Here is a 22,687-nt window from a genome sequence, read left to right as displayed (position 1 = left end):
GGCCGGGTTAGTTTGGGGCAACTATTCTTCATGCAGCGGTACTAGCTCATCACATCTCTTCTCAGTTTGTAAAGTCCAGAGGTCACAAAGTCAAACGTTCATAAACCCAAGCAGGTAAGAAATGTTGAGGACAGAGGCTGGGAATGCCTCCTTCTGTGAACAAGATATGTATCTTTTGAGTAGAGAACCCTGTCAGCAGAACTGCTAGACAATTTCACCTGCCATTTTAGAATACGTTTTGAAAGTTTACTGGTTTGTTAGTCTTGTAAACTCACATCCTTCTCCATCGTCAAGACAAAGATCATATTGAAGCACCTGTCACAGATTATGAAGGCCTCAGTTTAATCCTAATTCAATTAATAAACATCTTATATTTCTGAGAAATGATTTTGTAATTTATTTTTACATATATCAGATTATGGTGCTCTTCTCACATGACAGCATAGCTGCTTCTATTTCCTTTTCCTTGCTATCTCAGAGACAACGATTTTCTTGTGTACTTTCTACAGTTGAGTCTACCTGAACCCTTGGCCTCCTGCCCTTTATCTCTCCTGGGATCTCATGCCATCTGTTGCCTTAGCTCTCCTGTATCTGGTACATTTCCCCTCCTCTGCCTCTTCCCCATCTGTTCAGAACATGCTCCAATGTGTGTAAAATATATTCTCTGTCATTTCACACAAGGGTTTCCCAATGACAACTGAAGAAAATTCATAGTCCTTAATACAACATTCAAAATCTGCTCTTTCATTCAGTGATTCTCATTCCTCTGGAATGTGCACTTTATACCCTAACCAAACTCATCCGCTGATCAGACTTCATGTTCCTTTTTCTCCCTGCTTTTCACATGTTGTTCCCACTGCTAAGAAAGCTATTTCCGCAGCCTTGTTTTCATTGCCTTTATGTGTTGAAATCCTAGACGCCCCTCATGGCCACACTTATGAGCCATCTCTTTATGAGACCTTTATTTTTCTCCTAGCCATCAACCATTTCTACTGAAATTATGTTGACTTTTTTTAAAGGTTTATTTATTTATTTGAGAGGCATAATTACAGACAGAGAGAGGGATAGAAAGAGAGTGAGATCTTCCATCCACTGGTTCTCTCCCCAATTAGCTGTAACGGCCAGAGCTGGGCTGACTTGAAGCCAGGGACCCAGCGTTTCTTCCGGTTCTCCCACATGGATGCAGGGACCCTAGCACTTGGGCCATCTTCCACTGCTTTCCTGGGCCATCAGCAGGGAGCCAGATTGAAGTGGAGCACCTGGGACTCAAACCGTGGCCCACATGGGATGTTGGCACCACATATGGAGGCTACAGGGGCTTAAGGACTGTCGGCCACCTGTGGTGACTTTTGTCATTGCCTCCTTTCTGTTTTGTTAACATCTATTTTCTCCATGTCTTATCTCATCCGCTCAATTGTAAATTTGTTGAGTCTTCTCCATCTTTTCATTGTTGGGATATAGCACAATCCTTTGCATTTAGGATGTATCTAAAAATGTTTATTGACTGAATAACTCTGGGAGTCAGTAATAAGACTCTAAATGTTTATTGAAGTCAAGCCATACTGCCTATATTTGAGGACAACTGCCTATATATATTTATCTTATAAATATATATATACATTCATTTCTTCTTGTGTAAAACAAAATAAACTAGGCTTTGATTTTCTTCTGTTGTGTTATAGATGTGGGACTAGGTTTCTTTTATAAATATTACATATGCATTAGTCTTTTTTGTCTCCAAAAATCTTGTTTGGCAAGCATTTTAATTTGTTTAGATGAAGAAATAGAGAGTAAAAAGTTTAAAAAAAAAAAGTTACCCACGTCAGAGCTGGAAAGCCATATCTGTACTTGGAAGCCTCCCTGTGGGAACAAAGCTTTTGGATGCAAGTCTTGGGGATAGCAGAGAACTGGATAAAAAGATGCCTGGGTCTATTTTTGGCTCTGCCTTTGATTTACTATGTGACTTACAAAAGTTTATCTTAGACTTTTCCATTTGTGTACAACTGAGATTCACACACAACTGTGCAAAATATATGTCCCCTGCCTTACCTCCCTCCAAGAAATTAATGAGTTGATTTCCAAGGAGCACTTTGATTTTCTCTGATAAAAGAAATGGATAAGTATGAAATGAGGCATTTCCTGCTTCTATTGAAGATTTTAAAGAGGGTGAACCAGTCTTTTGAAAATTATCAAAGTAAAAGCTAGAGGAAGAAACAGCCATGTAATATCAAGCCAACAATTACAGTAGAGCACTAATGATCTAATTTTTTTAAACTTTTATTTAATAAATATAAATTTCCATAGTACAACGTTTGGATTATAGTGGCTTTTCCCCCCCATAACCACCATCCCACCTACAACCATTCCATCTCCCACTCCCTCTCCCATCCCATCCTTCATGAAGATTCATTTTCAGGGGCTGATGCCATGGCTCACTTGGTTAATCTTCCACCTGCGGTGCCAGCATCCCATATGGGCGCTGGGTTCTAGTCCCAGTTACTCCTCTTCCAGTCCAGCTCTTTGCTGTGACCCAGGAAGGCAGTGGAGGATGGCCCAAGTGCTTGGGCCTTGCACGTCCATGGGAGGCCAGGAAGAAGTACCTGGCTCCTGGCTTCGGATCAGCGCAGCGCCAGCCGTGGCAGCCATTTGGGGGGTGAACCAATGGAAGGAAAACCTTTCTCTCTGTCTCTCTCTCACTATCTAACTCTATCTGTCAAATAAATTTTAAAAAGATTCATTTTCAATTATCTTTATATACAGAAGATCAATTTAGTTTATTCTAAGTAAAGATTTCAACAGTTTGCACCCACACAGAAACACAAAGTATAAAGTACTGTTTGAGTACTAGTTATAAACCTGAAAAAGATGCAGCATTGAAAGAGAATTACAGACCAATTTCCCTGATGAACATAGATGCAAAAATTCTCAATAAAATTCTGGCCAATAGAATGCAACAATACATCAGAAAGATCATCTACTCAGACCAATGATCTTCTGATATGTATATAATGCAATCCAATTTACCAACTTTTGCCAAGTGAGTGAATATGAATATCACCTAAGTTGGTTCTTGTAACTTCCTTATGTAGTCAATTGGGTAGTTCTATTGCGATTTTTAAAATAAGAAAATTAATACTGACAGAAAGCAAATGATTTGATCTGTGCTTCTTAACTCATATGAATCAATATAGGGTTAAATCTAGGTTCCCTGGATTCTAGTTCCAAGTTTAGTTACTTTGCATTTCTGTGTTTTACATGATAGCATGCAAGTTGAACCAATATATCCATGCACATTCTGTGTATTTTAGGGTTATTTGAAACCTCATTTCTGTAAATAAAATCTTCCTGTATCACTGTAACTTAAAACCAGCTCTCCTTACTCTATATTATTTGTTGTCCTTAAATATATAGTTTCCTTGGAAGTCTTTAAAGTGAAATGGGATTAGTGTACTCTGTTCTTCCTTAAAATAATCCCTTGGAATTGAGTCCTGTTTCCACTCTTGTTGATATTTGTCACCATTCCATTCCATTCCATGCTCATTCCATGAGCATTAGTACAATGAGTATTTGAAAGTTAGAAATCATTTGTATATTTTCCATCAATGCCTTGAGCAATATCTCATTCACAATAGTGTTCAGTATATACTTGTTGAATGAACAACTCAATTATTCACCAGTCCTGTTTAATACCTTATAGTAGGGATCTGGATAGAATACCTGGCTAAAGAGTTTGAAATCTACAAAGGTTGCAATGATAGATTTATTGGCACCAAGGAGCAGTTTTGTTGTATTTCTTACAAACAGTACAAATTCCACCTTAAAAATCAGTATTTGTTTTTTACATCTCTTTTTCAATACTGCAAAGTCTTCCTCCTACCATTGTCACTTTACTGGAGACTTGTGGTCCATAAGACAGGCAGTAAAACCCAAGTGAATCAAGGAAGCCTGTTAAGAGCACTGATTTCTATTATATCTCAGTTTGTTAACTAAATTGCAGGTTATACTGCTTGGTCAGAGACAGTTGACAGGCAACTCTGCCTGAACAAGTAGCATCTCCAAAATGGCAGGTGCACTTTTGTTCCATTAGAGGACTTTGTATTCTTATTGCCTGGGCCATCAATGTAAATATGGTGATTGTACACATCCTTGAGACTTAGGCTTGACAGCATAGTTGGGCTGCCCTAAAGAGTCTTGGCTGGTATGGTGACATATATAACAGCAAAGCAGCTAACTGGGTCCTTTATGACCAAAGCAGAAGTTCATGATGTGAAGAAACATTGATGGCATTGCTGAAATCTGAGCCACCAGGATCGTAATTTCATTTGCTTATGTCATACATAACATTCCTCTCTCTGCTTCTCTTCTCATACCTCAGTTTCCAAAAAGTTAAGACTTCAGCTGCATGTTGCTCACACTTGCAGCAGTCATCCAAAACACTCATGATTACTAATTAGTTAGTCAAAGCAGCCACTTTGTTTGACATGACTGCAAACTGTACATTTTAAGATAATTAAAAGTGTAAAAACATCCAAGCAACAAATCTTCCTTAGATCTATGAGGGTTGGCCCCCTCAGGTCCTCTTAAATGTCATTCTGAATGATAGTATTGTCTGGAAAGGGCTTATCTGGGTTTCTGTATATTAAACAAAGTGTGGTTTCCTCATCTCTACTATGCATGAGACAACTGCTGTTCCTGGGAAATTAACCACTAGGATGACACTTGGTGTAACTTTTCTCCACACTCTATCCATTTTGTGAGGATAAGTGAAGGGGTTATAAATGTCTGGTGAGATCCCTTCCTTTCATTCCTCCTGTCCAGGGGTCTCTTCTCCCTGGGATCATCATACCCAGGCGTATGTCATCTCTGCAGAAAGCATCGGGGGAGGGAACAAGTAGAAATAACAATAGGCTAATGGATCCATGACCTTGTCCAAGTCTTGTCCCAGATGCATTCCCTCGCCCAGATCTATGCCCAATAAAGTGTGTTGGAGCTTTAGTCTGCATCTATTTAGCAACTGATTCCGGATAGAGAGGATTGTGATTTATTTGCACACTTAAACCTCACCATGGTAGATTAACAATTTGTTTTTCTAGCTCTTAAATTGCAATGAACATTTTAAATTTATTTGACAGTATGTTATGTAACAAAAATGATTTTTTCAATATCACTTTCTACTCAAAATTAAACGGTAGTCCCAGAGCAGTGGCCTGCATTAAATTTTCCTTGATGGTTATAGCCACACAGATATATGAACTCAGAGGGCTAAAATTATGCTTGCATATAATTTATGTGTATTCTTTTATGCTGCATAGTCTGCTGTCATGACACTTTCCAATAATGCATTTTATTATCATTATCTGTGCAAACATCTATTAATCCTATTATTTATTGGCTAAGAATACATTTCCTACTCATATGTTTCTGAGTCAAGGTGAAAGCAGCTACCTTACTTCAGAGTCAAAGGAAGTTTATTTAAATCCAACCCTTCTTATGGGAATGCCTAATGGTGATAGATTTTTTTGTTGAGCCTTAGTCCATGAAAAGTGCCATTAAAACCTGAGCTGAGCCATCTCACTGAAGCTGCAGTTGGATCATTACATTTTGGCAGACACTTTAGATATGTGTGTGGTTTTATGATCAAGTCTGCTTAATTCATCCCAACTCTTTGAAGGGGAAGAGAACTGAAATTTCTCGAACATCTTCTATTAAGTGCTAGATACCTCATATATTGTTTTATCCTCATAACAAGCTTTCATGGTAAGTAATATTTTTCCCAGCCTAAAGGATAAGAGCATTGAGACTCACAGAGTCCACATAATAGGGTAAAGAATGCCTGGGAAATAATAGAGTTAAGCTTCAAAGACAGGCACAACTTACTCAAAAGCCTGTAACTATTATAGTATATTGTGGGTTAAAAAGCCAGAAAAGTACAGATAACATAAGTGATTACAGTGGAATCAGTGGAATGAGGTATAAAAAATCTACATGCTCTCATTTTTATTGAACCCATAGACTCCTTGGTCTATCCTTTATTGAGGGTCAGAGACTGCTACTCATATGGTGACAAAAGAATTTTTCTTTTTCTCTTTTCCCTATTATACAAACAAAAGAACAGAGAAAACTGGATGATAGATAGCTAACACTCAGCATATCCATCTAATAAAGCAATAGGGAGGGAAGGGGACTGTGGTCGATTGGAAAACATGTAACTTTTTCTCATAATCAACGCTGGTGGATTGTTAATCCAACATTGCTAAATGTCATCATTTCTCAAAGAAAGAAAAAAAATACAACTATTCAGAAGAGATGGTCTGATTTTTGATTTTAAACATTAAATATGAATTGACATAAAAATACTATGTAGTACCCAATCCCGTACTACCTTAAAAAGTATAATGAAATTTGTCTGAAGACCTAAGGAAGGCTATAGGCTTTGAATCTGTAAGGTCTGTATCACATAATGCAGCTAATAAGTATAATCTGGGAAAAATAATTAACAACCAAAAGCGAAGCCAAAAATGATGTTCCCTACTCTTCTAAGAATTGTACCCTCCAGACTCAATATCATCTTTGTACTGTGTCTCTCTGTGGTAGGCACATGACTCCTTGTCCTCTCTCTGTCCTTCACAGTGGAGATGAGGCCTGTGTGCTATAGGCACTGAGCTTTAGATATCCTTGAGCACTGGGCATTTCCTGCCTGGACCTGGTATCCCGGTGAGCTGGCGTATCAGCTGTCTGCTTCCAGCAATTGAATCAGCAGTGTCTCATGCTGTCACCCAAGGAATGTATTTATGCCTTCATCTGGTTTTCTCAGATATTTGCCTCTAGGAATTTGCCTGCAGAAAGTATCTTGAATTACGTATCAAGTAGAGTGGCAAACCATGCAAACAAGGACAATTTGAGGAGATACTTTTCTGTATTTTTTCAGATGAGGCTGAGTGGGTTTGTTTAGTTGCAATCTATTTATTTGTCCATGTCCTTTCTATTCCCTTCCCTCTCCTCTAAGTTTTCACTTTCTTTTCAACTTAGTCACTGCCTTAATGGACTCAGATATGGTGTACAGTGGGTGCGACCACTCAGCAACAGTAAGAGAACTGTCAATTGTTGCAACACAGATATTCTAGCATTGCTGGGATGATGTCTTCACAGATGACCTCCTAGCCCCTAGCCAGGGTTGGGGGAGGCCCATCAACAACTGCCCTTCCAAACAACCAAAGCTCTTCTCTGGCCAGAAGAGACAGCAGAAAACAGGGGAGTCAGGAGGTACATTTGGGAAATAATGGGTTTTAGTTATGTTCAAGAACAGTTTGAGTCCAGAGCTTCTAAACCTCATAAATGCAATTGTACTATTTTTAAGGAAATGTCTGCCAATGAGTATATGGAAATACTTTTGGGAAAAACAGGCAATGTTCCCTAAGAGTTAGTGTGTTCATGAACTATAAAAATTCTGTTTCTGTGTTTTGAACCCAGAACTCTACTTAGTAACCAAATGTTTATCTCAACACAATTCATGAAGCTTTTGAAAGCAAACTGTTCAAGAATTGATTATGGCCAAATTCCCTAAATTTCTCTGTTTTATTTTCATTGAATTTTGTTTTTATTATAATTAAGTTTTTATTCTAATTAAATTTTATTCTAAAACTTCTCCCATTCTTCCTTAACTCCTCCTCTGCAATTATCTAAATACCTTATATTGTTTTAATCAGTAGGACTGCTGTGACACAGTGTCCTAACTGGATGATTTAAACCACATACATTTATGTCTAACAGTGCTGGAAGCTGAGAAGTCCAAGATAAGGGTGCTAAGTGGTTGGATTTCTGGTGAGGGCCTAATTCCTGATTGGTAGATGCCCACCTGATGCAGTGGAGAGGAAGTTAATTCTCCAGGGCCTCTTCTTAGAAAAGCAGTAATACTGCTGATGAGGGATCCACCTTCATGATCCAGTTCTTCCCAGAGACACTCAACTCCAAACGCCATCACATTTGGGTTTACAGCTTCAATATGAGAGGGTAAGAAAAACATTAAATACATAGCACCTACATAGCTATAGGTTTTCTACCTTTGGCCTGGCCCTTTCAAAATAAGGTAGTATTTTCTGTCCTGAAAGGGCAAACAGCAAATCTACTTCTAGTCACTTGGACCCTTTGTCATGGGCTGATGTGGAAGTTGATTTGGTAATATTATATGAGAATTGATTTATATCTTAATTTAAGGAACCGTGTGCTTGCTTCCCATTTTCTTCTGTCCTCATCTATATTGTAATAGATGCATTTTTCAGGGATGCACATTTTTCAAATTGCTATCATAAACATCTCTTTTGTTATCTTCATTATCACTCAACAAGCTCAGTGATTTATGCTTGTTCTATGATTGAGGAAACTATGTCCAGAGTATTCATGATTCTCCCAGACCATACACTGAGTGGGCAACTAGAACTTATATCCAAGTCTTCAGTTGCAATGCTGTTGCGCTTTCCACTATACCAAACTGTAAATGTACACTTAGAGGGCCAAACCATGCTGGATGTATTTGTCTTGCTTCTGATATGCCTACCAAGGTGTCCTATGCACAGTATATGATTAATAGACACTTGATTGCAAAACTTCATTGACTAGATTCTGACTTATATTACATTGATTTGGAGAAATCAAAGTATTTTCGTGGGAACAACACATACACACAACTTTGAGTAAAGATTGTGAACTTGGCAAGTTTAATGAAATAGAAATAGTCCATTCATAGTGGTTCTAAAAGATTATGATGAGGGGTTTGCTTCCTGAATGACAGACCTCATTCCATCAACTGAGCAGGAATCACTGCACAGGAGAATAAAATAATAGAATAATGGACATGAGTTTCTCTGAGAGTGTGACATCTTGGATATTTCAAAGATTAAATATATGCGGTTAATGAGAACCAAATAGTTCAGTTAGCTGGTAATGGGATGGATCCACGTGTGTCTCTAGGACTGGAGTTTGAATCTAGTCCAAATAAAGAAGCAGGATAAACACAGAGGCTGTCATCTTCAGGTCCACCCAGGCCTTCTGATGATTATACTGACAACTACCCAGCAGACTCTGTGAAACAAATTAACTGCCGCGGTCCCTGGGAAATGCACATGGTTCACATTTTCAAAAGCAGTAACCCAGAGAAAAATAGCAGGAATAAAAAAGTAGTCAAAGAACCATGGATGGAGATACTGTATTCTGTACTTGGGTGTTGCTTTCACAGGAATGTAAAGCTGAATCCACTACTGTGTCAGAATCTCAGCTGAGTATTCTTGGAAACTTCCATGTGGAGAAAGAGATAGAAAGCAAAAGTCCATTTTCTACCCTCAAAATGCTCATGGTATAACTAGAAAAGATCTGCTCCATTATAAAACATAGAAATGAATCAAAATAAACAATGGATTTTGTCATCAAATGGATACTGGAGAGATGATGGTATAGAAGAAGGATGGATCTGGTTAAAGAAAGATGGCTCTAGGGGACAGTGCTGTGGCTCGGAGGTTAAAGCCACATCCTACAGCACTGGTACCCTATATGGGCTCTTTTTCTACTCCCTGCTGCTCCAGTTCTGATCCAGCTCCCTGCTAATGTGTCTTGGAAAGCAGCAGAGAATGGACCCCTGCACCCACGTTGGAGACCTGAAATAAGCTTGTGGCTCATGGCTTTGGCCTGGCCCATTTCTTGTTGTTGCAGCCATTTGGGGAGTGAACTAGCAGATAGAGGATCTCTCTCTCTCTCTCCTTCTCTCTCTTTCTTTCTCTCCTTCTCTCTCTGTACCTCTGACTTTAAAATAAATAAATAAACATTTTAGAAAAAAGAAAGGTGGCTCTAGAAGAGTGTGAATATTAGGAAAGGAAAGGTGAACTATCTGCCTAGAGAATTCCCTCCTCCGTAATGGAAGTGGTATGCCATTTAGCTTTGAGTTGGGTCAGGGCTAGGATATCTATCACATCTTTGAACATTTCCTGGGTCAATCACTTCTAGTGATCACTTCCACTCCCTAGAGCTCACTTGGTTCCAGATCATCCTGAGGTCTGATTCGCTCTGGAATTTGTAATTTGCTCTGGTTGGGGCTGTGATAAATTCAAATTCCTGAAAGCCCTTCTATAGCAGTGAAGTTGTAAAATTCCACTAACTGTCCTGGGACTGTCAAGGATTACAGTAAAACTGGACTATAGATTCCTTTTGCTGGACACAGAGGGGCCTATATATTTCTGAATCATCATAACTCTACTTAAAATAAGAATAGAGAGCTAGAGGAATTAGCTTTGGAGGATGTTAAGTTCAAATCCACAAAAATGCACATGCAAATTGTCACACTTATGTGGACACAAAAATAGTGTCAACCATGTTCCTCCAGAACTCTGCTTTTTTAGGTTTTTGAATGAAATAATTTACCATCTTTATATTAATGAATAAAACTGTAATACACTCACAAACAAGGGAAAAAAGAATGTTATACCATTTATATGCCATAATGTAAAACTTCATATTGTTTATTATTCATTATAAACTCTGTGCATATTTATGCATCTAAAACTGTAGCTGGCTCCCAGAGGGCTCACACTGCATGTCACATATTAGGAAAGGATGCCCTCCATCTGTCCTGGGGATATTTCCTCCATGTGGCTGAAACTTATTTTACTATTTAGTAGATATACAGAATTCAAGAAGGTTAAAATTAAGAGATGTGTTCTCTGATTATTCCATCAAAAGAGCACATATCTTTGAAATAATTCCCAAAGCTGGCATGGTGGACTCTTTCACAAGGTACAAGCCAGCTCCCTGTCTCATGTCTTTAAGTTGCTAGTTAGGGTCACCTTTACTAATCCCATCAGGGCTGGGGGACAGCACTCTGCTTTTCATATTTCTGCTCCGGTGTTCAGATTATTCCTCCCTACTGAGGCTTTGATGCTGTCTTGGAGGTCGGCAGACACGCGTCTTCCCATCGTATTATTACTGTTTAAATTCCACCTTTCCCCCTTTCTGTTGCTTCTATTATCATGGTTGGAAGAAAGTCAGAATAATCCTGTTGAATTAGAAATGCTGATCCAAACCCAGAGAGAATGTTACAGTGGTGATGGTTGGCAAAGAGGAGGACCATGAAATATTACCTGGATGAAATATCCAACGGCAGCGTTACCTCCAGGACTTTCTCACACACACCAGAATCGCTGCATGCAGACAGGCCCTGCTGATATATTAGGGTCTGTTAGCCACTCTGTTTACAATAACTAGGAAAGGAAAAATGGACCCCTATTTCAGTGTGTTCATCCCCAGATGATGACACAGTAGAATCTGCTTGTGGGTAAACCAAGAGTCAGCTAATCACCATTTATCACTCAAGTGACTCAAAAGTCTTGCAGATGCATCAGAGCCCTGGAGACTGAGATATTCATTGTGTTGCAATGCTATTCTCTTCTTTCATTTCATCTAATATAGTAAACTGAAGTCCCAACATCAGGATGATGGGTACTTGTCTTTTAGAAACGCAGGTCTTTCCTATGTACATAATTCATTCCCACAGAATTAGATACATTTTCAGGAGGAAATATTATATCATTTTAATTTTAATAACTTAAGACTGTAGCCCACCTCCTGCTTTACTAGAGGATTGCTAGTTACCAGAACCCTTTGCCAGAGACCTGTAGTTTATTTCTCTGCATCCTCAGGTGACCACTTTCAGAATGCTATGTTGAGTTGATTTTTTATCTAAGCCACCCTCAGTGGGATCCATGGTAGACTCATTCATGCTTAATTGGATGAATTTTTTTTAATTGTGTTTTCTCTTATTAGACGTGTGCTCAGTTTGCTAGTTGAGAAGCAGGTCCACTGTGCACTATTTACCACTGTGCAATATTTGCCCGTGTCCAGTGAGATAGAACACCCACACTCAACAAGTTATATGAAGTGGGTTTGTTACTTACAGAGGTAGGCATCCAGAGTGCAGAAGTCTTGGATTCATTCTGATCCATTCTGCTGTGGCGCAGGAAAGCTGTCAAGTATTTGTCCTGTTGGCACTGCACCTGAGGGACCCTAAAAAGCACACTCCAACCTGGGTTGTATGACCCTGGGGTGACAGGATGACATGACAAAATAGACTGAGGCATTGAATGACATCTCATGGTGAAAGGGCCTGGAACAAGTGCTGGCGACTCTAGCCAATGCCTCTTTATCTCAGGATATTATATTCCCAGTATATTCTACAATGATTCCTGAGGACTGAAAGTGAAAAAGAGAGAACTGGGTGAGTCCAAGATCACCTGGAGAAGCATCTTATAATAGTTGAATGAGCTTGTATGGTACAACCTTTTCATTTGATCCACACCTACCCACCACCACCACCATATCTATTTGAGTTATTCTGACCACTTGAACATACATTATTGGTCAAAAATTGAGAAAAAAAAATCAGTGCTAACCTTAAATTGTCCAAGGTTCCACACCACATGTCAGCAAACTTTTTCAGTAAAGGTCAGAAAAATGAATATTTTAGGGTTGTAGACGACATAATCTCTGTTGCTGTTATTGCACAAAAGCAGCTAAAATGAATGAGTGCAGCTGTGTCCCAGTAAACCTTTGTTTACAAAAATAGGCAACAATTAGATTTGACCCATAGTTCGTTCCTTTCTGTTGCAGGCCAACTTTTCTGCTCCAATGCCTGTATATCCATTCCTCAAATATGTCATTAAAAGCTACATAATCCACACTGTAGCTTTTGATGATTCTAAGACCCGAGTCTCTCAATGCTGGAATGTACATACTAATTTATTTTGTTTCTTTGCAAGTGGAGAATAGTAGAGTTTAATGGCAAGTTAATCTCTGTTTTACTTACCAAGCCAAAGTTGTGTTTATATTTATTATTCACACAGGTCTGTTCACATTGAGGCCGTAATGTTAACATAGTTGGTCACCTGCAAGATAAGCAAATGGTAATGCACTCTGGAGAGTCGTTGTGATGCTTCATTACAGCCACAGAACAGGCCTTGGACGATTATGGATATTTTGCTTTTATTGGTTTTTTGCTGGTCTCTCTGTCATAGAACAGTTGCTACTCATATTTGGCCTAGAAGATCTACTTGTAAGGGAGGGTATTTCTTCTGTGCCCATTCAGAACTGCAAGTACATCTTTGTGCAAACTGACTAAAATCATTTAGTCTGTAGTAAGGAGTCCATGGACTAAGGTGAAGTTGAAGCTATCAGCTAATACTGTTGTGCCAGGGGAGATATACTGGGAGACTTTGTTAGGGACTAACAACAAAGGGAAAGTAGGGAAGGAGTTTACCAAGACCAGACAAAGAAAATAGTGCAAAGCATGTATAATATTAGACCTGCTACTTGCTGGGTGTGTGAGCTTGAATTTCAAAGTTTATACATGCAAAATATCCACTTGACCAATACCCAGATTCAGAGATAATTGCTACATACTCTATGTTTAGAGGCTAGAGCACCAGTTTAGACTAGATATGTAACTATTCACACATGTGTGCATATGGTCATAAACTCAAATGGACATGTGCTTTGTGAATGTTCATGTCGAGAGCATGCACCATCACACAGAAGGGTTTTTGTGGAGAATACATTAGACTATGTATGTAAATATATGTAGCAGAGTTTCATTCATGTACTACGTACTTCAGTTGAGTGCGTTCAATTTTGTACTTCCTAGTGACGAGTTTCTCAATAGTGGCATTGTTGCTATTATGAGCCAGGTTGTTCTTTGTTGTGTGTTGTTGAGTATTTGATGGCATTCTTCATTTGTGCTCACTAAATGCTAGTACCACTCCATTCTGGTTGTCTCCAGACATTGTCAAATGTCCCTGGGGATAGACTCACCTCTGGTTAAAACCCAGTGCCCCAGTCGAACCAAGACATTAATGAAAGGAAGTGGTTTCCAAACTCACACCCATTTAAATTGCTTTAAAGGTTTATGAAAAAAATAAAGATAGCTAGTTCCCACATAGAAATTCTGATTCACAGCCTATGCCGTTAGATGTATAATTTGCATTTCTAGCAAGTCTCTAGGGTAAGGTTGATGCTGATAGCTCCGGAATCTCACTTAGTGTGAAGTGAGATGTTAGATGTTCTGGAAGAATTTTAGATGATTTGAAATGTGTTTTCCAGTTTTGAGGACTATAACATTGTTACTGTAGGTGTAGGGTTTGTCTTTTTAGTAAGGCCATCAGGTGTGTCCTCACTGATGTGGTAGAGATTTGGGGGGTTAAGCAAGGCATTTATGGGAGATGTTTTCTGTTCTAGAGTTCAGGCAGCCCTGCCCTGCCAGCTGTCATCTGAATCCTGCCAGGAGACTGCTCCAGGTCTTGGCACAACACTGGGGCTCCTATGGAAATAAACTTTCATTTTTGCCTTGTAGTCAAGCTTAACTACCAAATGAGCTACTGTGTCATTGGGGTCTGTGGGTGAGAAGAGGATATTCTGAGTGGATTTCAAGGACATGATGACTCAGGAAGCTGGTTTGTGACTGGTGACTTTAAGAGCCCTGACTTTGAGTTGCACCTTATTTATTTGCATCAGCCATCTTGTCCTTCCTTGATTGTTCCCTCTTCAGGACAGTGTTCTTGTTGCCCTAAGCTGTCATCCCTGCTATTTCTCTTTTTTTTACCCTTTTCTCAGAGAGAAAGATGGAGCTGTCTTGAGCTATTTATCAGTCTTATCTCTCTTGGCCCTCTGTCAGTATTGTAGACTGTGGATCTAATCCACTTTAATTGATTGACCTCATGCAACCAGACATCAGCAAAGCACCAGGTGAGCACACCTGCAGCCAGAGGTAGACAGGATGTAATTTTGTTGGGTGAGGGCAAACATCATCAAGGCCAGTGCAAATTCCAGAAAACAGAATCAGCTTTGAAGCCTTTCAAACTTTTCTAGGGAAAATCTATATAGATTCTAGAGCCAATGATCTTGAACAAGAGACAGCCATTCCAAATGGAGCAATATCCTACAGGGAGTGTACATAAGCCTCTGACTCATCCATCATCTGTAATACTGTTTCTCACTCAGTTGTCCTCAACATCATCATTGTGATTGCCGCCTACAACCCTTGCAGGAACACCATTGTTACAAGATTCGTTATAGAGCACTTCAGAATTTGCCAAGATTTTATTCATTTCTTGTAAGCATCATTTAATGCAAGATTACTATGGTTGTTGGCTTTGAATTTTTCTCACTTTTGTATAGATAACTTGAGATTCAGATAATTGAGGCAACTTCTCAAGATCACGTGGACAAAAATAATTGGAGCCTTGACCAGGTCTAACCCTTCTTGATTCTAAATCTTAAATTCTTCTAGAACCCAGAGAAAACATTTTTCTTCTTCCCTGTTCTTCCTGCTACACCCACACTTAAGTTTCTCAAGGGAGAGTAATGGATCATTTCATTGGAGCAATAGTGAAAGTCCAAACTATCTCCAAGCTCCATAGCTGGGACTTTGTCTGCTGGGTGATTCCTGGGCTGCTTCTCTGCCCTACATTGCTTAAGGGAGAGACTTGGTCTCTTACTTATGTGGAATGCTTTCATAGTGCCTGGCTCTGTATCCTTGAAGCACATGGCTCTACTTATAAACCAATAACTGTCCTTGTTATCAAACACATCATGGGGGCAGGCATTTGGTATAGCAGTTAAGACGCAGCTTAGGGCACCTGCATCCCATAGCAGTGTACCTAGGTTTGAGTCCCAGCTCTACTCCCAATTGAGGCTACCTGACAGTGAACACTGAGAGGCAGGAGGTGAGGAGTCAAGTGGGTGGACCCCTGCCACAAATGTGGGAGACCTGGTTTGAGGTCATGGTTCCCAGCTTCATCTGAAATGCAGGCATTTGGGGAATGAACCAGGAGATGGAAAATCTTTCTTTTTTCCCTCCATTACTCTGCCTTTCAAAAAAATTCATTAATAAATAAAATTATTAGAACAAGAAAACCACAATGCTAAAAGAATAGGCTAAGAATCTTCACTGAAAGACTGTTAATAGGCTCAAAATGAGCCCAAACTGTGTCCTACTAAATTCAGAGTCTTTTGTCTTAAAGAACTTCAATAAAATCCCTCAGCCAAAGCAGTCTGATTATTCCAGAAAATTATGTCATCATTTTATATTTTACAGATTGTATTTTTAAAACACAATGAGATGATATATTCTGCTGAAGATTTAATGCATAAAATCTGAATAGATTACCAACTATCTGTTTTATCCTACAATATTCAAATCCTATTTAGTCCTTCATGGTCAAAACACTCTCATATTTTTTTTTTCATTCACAAGCACATATTCAAATTCCTTTTCATTCATCACTTATCCATTGCTTTAACAAACATTTATTGAGCACCTTAGATTCCTGATATTTGGTATACCCCCAATTAGGTTCAGAGGACAGGATAAACAGGTTAAACACAAAGTATGTAACATGTGATAGATATACACTGTTCATGTAAATTCAGTCATGAGCTGAATAAGGATGTTTTGGTTGGTGACAGTCTGCATATATGAAGATGATCCCAAAAGATTATATAGCTTACTTTCAGGATGGAAAGCCAAGACACTGTGGCAAAAAATGTCATACATGAAGGATCTCTGTGCGTGTGACCCCAGTGGAAAGAAGTGGTCATCAAAGAAGGAGGTATTTTTCTCTGAAGGAAGGAGAGAACTTTCCACTTTGCTTAAAGCCTTGTTTAAATACTGAGTTTATGGATTCAAAAGGCTTCCATAGCTAGGCAGCTCATGTCAAGAGCCTCAGGTGGTCACTGACATCATACCATGCATGTTAATTGTTAAATTAACAACAGGGGTCACTGTGCACTAACTTTCCATGCAGGACCTCTGTCCTCATAGAGTTGTATTATAATAATGTCTAAACATTCGCAAAAGATGTATCATTCTTGGGTGCTTCTTTAAAGTTAATTAAGATTCTAAAAAAAAAAGTGAAATGAACTTCAAGATGCAATGACCTTTTTTTTAAATTTATTTATTTATTTGAAAGTCAGAATTAAACAGAGAGGAGAGGCAGGGGGTGGGGGTCTTCCATCCATTGGTTCACTCCTCAATTGGCCACAATGGCCGGAGCTGCAGTGATCAAAGCCAGGAGCCAGGGGCTTCTTCCGGGTTTCTCACATGGACACAGGAGCCCAGGGACTTGGGCCATCTTCTGCTGTTTCCAAGGCCGTAGCAGAGAGCTGGGTCAGAAGTGGAGCAGCCGGGACTTGAATCGGCGCCCATATGGGATGCTGCTGCTGCTTCAGGCCAAGGTGTTAATCTGCTGGGCCACAGCGCTGGCCCCAAGATGCAATGACTTTGAACAGCCCTTGTCTTGATTGTTGAGGAGTAGTTTTTTCATGTACATTGTTGAAATCTTTACTTAGTATAAAGTTGGTCTTCAGTGTATAAAGTTAATCAAAAATGGATCTTAGTGGAGAATGGAACTGGGAATGAGAGAGAGAAGAGGAAGAGGGGTGGGAGTGTGGGTGGCAGGTGGTTATGGTGGGAAGAATTTCTATATTTCTATAGTTGTATTTATAAAATTCATCATTTGTATTACTTAAATGAAAGGTTTATTTGGGAAAAATGAAAAAAATGATTGTGTAGCTTAGTTACATTATAGCTACCTTAGTTTATGTAAACAGTCTCTGATGTTTGTGTGATGACAAACTACCTAATGATGCATTTCTCCAAACTCATCCCATTGTTAAGTGACACATGACTGTAATTCAATTGCAACATGGAATTCATGTGAAGAAACATAAATTTTAGAATCAGACAATCAGATCTGGATTCTATTCTTAAACAAGCCTCTCATTGTATGAATTCACACAATGTGAGAAACTAGCTAATTCCATTGAAATCTATTTACTGAACATCCAGGTACATCTGGGTTACTCTGAAGTACAAACAACCTTGGCCACTTGGAGGTGTAAAGTCACTGAATGTTGATTCTCAATCATCTTCCATGTCTACTGCAAATTAGCTTGTTGCTATCCGGAACAGCCCAGATTAATAGAGTGACTACTACCAGGAATTTGTTGGGTACAGTTGTTGACAGCAAATGTGGGAACTTCAATGGGTTTCATGTCAGCAGTTGAATGCATGGCTCAGGAATGACAGTCAGTGTAGTAGTCAACATATCCACCACCACAAAGGGTTACCCAGAAGTCTCTCTTACTATGAGTCCACGGTAGAACTAGAAAGCCGGAAAACAGTGCTGCTGATTACTTTCAGGCCAATGAACCAGACTTTGAAATGAGTATGGAAGGCCTTGAGGATTTGGGCACAAGAGAAGGGACCATATGCGTGTTGTTCGCCTTGTCTTATTGCCTAAAACTGGTGTAGTAAATTCTGTGGGAAGTCTAGCAATACAGAGAAGTGCTTCCATTGCACCTTTCCTTGGCATACATTTGAAAATCCCAGTTCTTTTCCTGTCAGCTGCAATTTTCTATAGTAGTGGATGCAGCCTTCTGTTTTCTCTGGAGGCATCCTGGAATGAATGAAGAGATAGCCTTCAGGGAGAACTTTATTCCTTGGAATTTTTCATGCCCCTGTGTATTTCTGCTCCTGACTTCTCAGCCTGGTGTTGGTAACATCTTTGGGGCCACCTCAGCAGAAATAACTGTGATGTGGCTGATTGAGGATTAGAAAGCTGGAGCTGGACTAATTTAAGGAACCAGGTGGGCCCAAAAGCAGTCATTATTGATGAAGAATGACTTATCTGCTGTTTAAAGACAGCTGTTTTCTGTAGTGTTCAGTTGTTGTTTTTTGTTGTTTTTTTTTTTTTTCCTGGATGCACTTGAGGATTCTTTGGTAATGTCTTCTGATTTACTGCTTGTCTTTGTTTTTAATATCAAGGAAGAACATAGATTGAAGCGATTGCCTTGGTAGCAACTTTAGTGGTGGTGGCGTGGAGTTATTAAAATTTATGGTCATGCTGTTTTTGCAGCTACACTCTGCTTGTATTAGAGAGGCTTATAAAAGGCACCGAGGAGTGTGGAGAGAGCAACTAGCAAACTGTGACTAGAAATTAACACAGTGTTTTGTTTTGTTTTGCTTTTTACATTCTGTTTGCTAAAGTTCACCTTTATTTTTATAATATATCTTGATGACACTGTCCCTCAAGCTATCAGTCCTTAGTTCATCTCACTACTTTCAATTACATTAATGAAGGGAAAGAAAATTGACATTTATTAACACCCCAAGGTGTGCAAAAACACATGCCAGGTGCACATGTGCTCTCTTATAATCCTCACAGCAAGCAGTTTGCCTCTCCCCCTGTACCTTCCTTCATAGGAGGGAAACCAGAAAGGAAATAACCTGCCCAAGGTCATTCAACTTTCAGAGCCAGAGATACTATTTGAACCATGCAGTACTGAAATCTACATTTATCCAATTTAGTCATTTGATCCATACAGACTCTTACATATGGCCAAATGATGGGGGTACTCCCTCTCCTGATCTCATTCATCTCATATAATTGTATGATGGTTTTATTCCTTTTAAAGTGCTGTCGTATTCATCATAGTAACCATATGATTTCATCACTATAACAACCCTTTGAAGTTTGTGAGGTTGGTATACTGTCCCCATACTGTATTTTCAAAAAATTAGTTCAGGAAAGTTAAATGATTTTCCTAAGTTCAGCCAGGGCAGACTCCAGAGCCAAGCATTTTATTCCTCCTATCTTCTCTGCCAGCAGGGTTTATTTTCATGGCAGCTGATTATGATGGACTCAAGCCTGGGCAACTATGCGGGTATTTGCCACAAAGTTTCTGTGACTTATAATGAACTGAAACAAAGCAGTTAGCCACAGATTATAATGCCACTGCGGTCCCATGACAAATGACAAGGAGATTGCAGTAATGAAATCTTATTATTGCAAATAAAGAGACCACATCTGAGGTCTAGCAGAGCCACATTTACCACCGTGGGGAAACAAAATGAAACATCTGAGTTAGGGTCTCCACTGACTTTGACAGTATGCTAACAGGATTAACGAGATCTCTCCAAAGCAGTGATTACAATGGCACATGTGGGGCACCCAAGATAAGGACCAAATATTTATTCTGGCAGAGATTAAATCTTTTCTTTTCCTGAATCTATGATGGATCTTGCAGAAAATCTGCCCCAGAATATATCTTGCTCATCAGGCAACTCAGCCTAAAATGTACTTTACCACTGTTGTTGCTGAACAGCTGCAGAATGCTGGTTTAAAGGTTGCCTCTCTCCACCTAACGCTGTTCTCTGTCCATGATTAATTAGGGACTCCGAGGTGATTCGAATCACCAGCAGTCCTTCTATCCATCCAGGATTTATGTAGTGGTTGCTCATTGAAGAATGCTGGTGCCATAAACAGCCCACACTTATGGGTGTGTGGAGGAGTAATGGCATCTGCAGTGGTGCTTTCTTAACTCTTCCGCTACTTTCATTCTGCCAGAAAGGTTATGACTTCTGTTACTGTAGCCTTGCTTATTTAGGCCTGCGGATACTGTGGTGTCATCACATATGCACACATACATACATCCTTAAAATGAGTGACTATTCTGAAAGAGAAAGCAAAAAAGGCATATTGTGATTTCTGAATTATGTGAAAATCAAAGAAAAAGGATAAAATTGGTAATAGTATAATGAATGGCATGAAATGACTGAGAGAATACGTAATCAGGTTAATTTGTCCATGTATTGTTTTATTTTTAAAATGTCTTTAAGGGTTTGTTTGTTTGAAAGCCAGAGCTACAGAGAGAAAGGAGGAAGGGGAGGAGGAGAGGGAAGAAGAGAAGGAAGAGTGAGAGAGTGAGAAAGAGAGAGAAAGAGAGATACAGAATGGATGAATCAACCTTCCATCCACTGGTTCGCTCCCCAGATGGTCACAATAGACAGGCCTGACCCAGCTCAAAGCCAGGAGCCAGGAATTCCATCTGCATCTCCCACATGGGTGGCAGGGGCCCAAGTACCTGGGCCATTATGTACTGCCCTTCCAGTTGCATAAACTGGAAGCTGGATTGGAAAAGGAGCAGGCAGTATTTGAACGGAACTCCAACATGGGATAAAGCTTAACCTGCTATGCCACCATGCCTGCCCCTGTGCACGCATCATATCTTTTTTAAAGATTTATTTATTTATTTTGAAAGTCGAGTCAGAGAAAGAAAGGGGAAGACAGAAAGAAGATCTTCCATCTGATGGTTCACTCCCCGGATGACTACAAAGGCGAATGCTGGGCCAGGCTGCAGTCAGGAGCAAGGAGCTTCATTTCAGCTTCCCACATAGGTGACAGGAGCCCAGACATTCGGGCCGTGCTCAGTTTCTCTGCCTAAGCCATTAGTAGGGAGCTGGAGTGGAAGTGGAGCAGCTGGGACACAAACCAGCACCCACAGGGATGTCGGTGTCACAGGCAGCGGTTTTATTCACTACCCCACAATGCTAGCCCCTGTGCTCGTGTTTTGTGAGTACTTTACTTAGTATGAAGATAGATAAATTAGACAAAACCAAGCTGAGAACATAGTGTCCCAATAAGCAGAGACATGAGAAACCATAAGTATGGAAATAGGTGTTTGGTGAAACAGCTAAGATACTAGTTGTGATGCCTACAACATGTATCAGAGTGCCAGGATTTCAATCTAGCTCTGCTTCTGATTCTAGGTTTTGGCTAATGCTCACCTTGGTAGACAGCAGTTGATGGCTCAAGTACATGGTCCCTGCCACCCTCACGGAAGACCTAGATTTAGTTGCTGGCTCTTGGCTTTAGTTTAGCCTAATCTCAGCCATTATGAACATTTGAGGAATGAACCAGAGGATCAGAGATCTGTGTGTGAATATGCGTGTGTATGTGTGTCTGCATGTCAAATAAAAAGTAAATTAAAAATTAAAGAAAATATGTCACAGATGTGTTTGGTTATCAGATCGTTTTCCCCAGAGAATGGAACATAGAAATTGCAAATCTCATTCTATGTTGCATGCTATGCTACCTGAGCACAAAGTTAACAGTGTTATCCACCCTGTATCTCAACAACCTTGAATACTGACCATGCCCTCTGTTGATTAAGACTCTTTTAAGATCAAGACTGTTGGGTTCTTACCCATTCTTTTATTGGTTACAAGCTATATTCACATACTAACAGTCAAATGTCAGGTTGAGAAAATTTTGTTTTTTGAGAAGTGAAACATACCAAGTTATATGGAAACCAGTGCCCATTCAACCTGAAATCTTAATTTTTCGACTTTAAGCATAACAGATATTTAATAAATATTTCACTTATACATTGAATGAAGAAATGAAATGAATAAATGAGTAAGAAAACTACTAAATCTGAGATTCTATGGAATACTTCCTAACAAATGTATGAATTCTTTACCTCTTTAGCTATATCCTTCTCCCCCTCATTTCCCACTCTTTTTCCTGGTTTCACATCTCCCTGTCCTACTTCTTGAATAAGCAAGTAGAGGATAACGAAACCAAGTGAACAAAAATTTTGACTTAGCCTAATAGAACTTTAGAATTGAAACTAAAATTTATTATTCATGATTACTCAATCTATTGCCAATAAACTAGACAACTAGAAGAATGGAGAAAGATGTCTCCTTCCTCTCCTTTGTCTGTCCCTCCAGAAACCCTGCAAAGCTGTGATGCTTTTCCAAGAGATTGAAAAAGCCTGATTATATCTAATAAGTAAGGATACATTCATTTTA

General features: G+C 39.4%; 1 protein-coding gene across 9 annotated transcripts in view; it reads left to right on the top strand.

The window, feature by feature from the left end:
• Positions 1-22,687, top strand: part of NRXN3 (neurexin 3) — a 1,693,693-nt gene that overhangs the window by 1,480,605 nt on the left and 190,401 nt on the right. The window lies entirely within an intron of this gene.

This window comes from Lepus europaeus, chromosome 22 (assembly GCF_033115175.1).
Source record: "Lepus europaeus isolate LE1 chromosome 22, mLepTim1.pri, whole genome shotgun sequence".
Classification (NCBI taxonomy): Eukaryota; Metazoa; Chordata; class Mammalia; order Lagomorpha; family Leporidae; genus Lepus; species Lepus europaeus.
The sequence above is the reverse complement of the archived record's forward strand: the minus strand, read 5'-3'. Positions and strand labels throughout refer to the sequence as shown.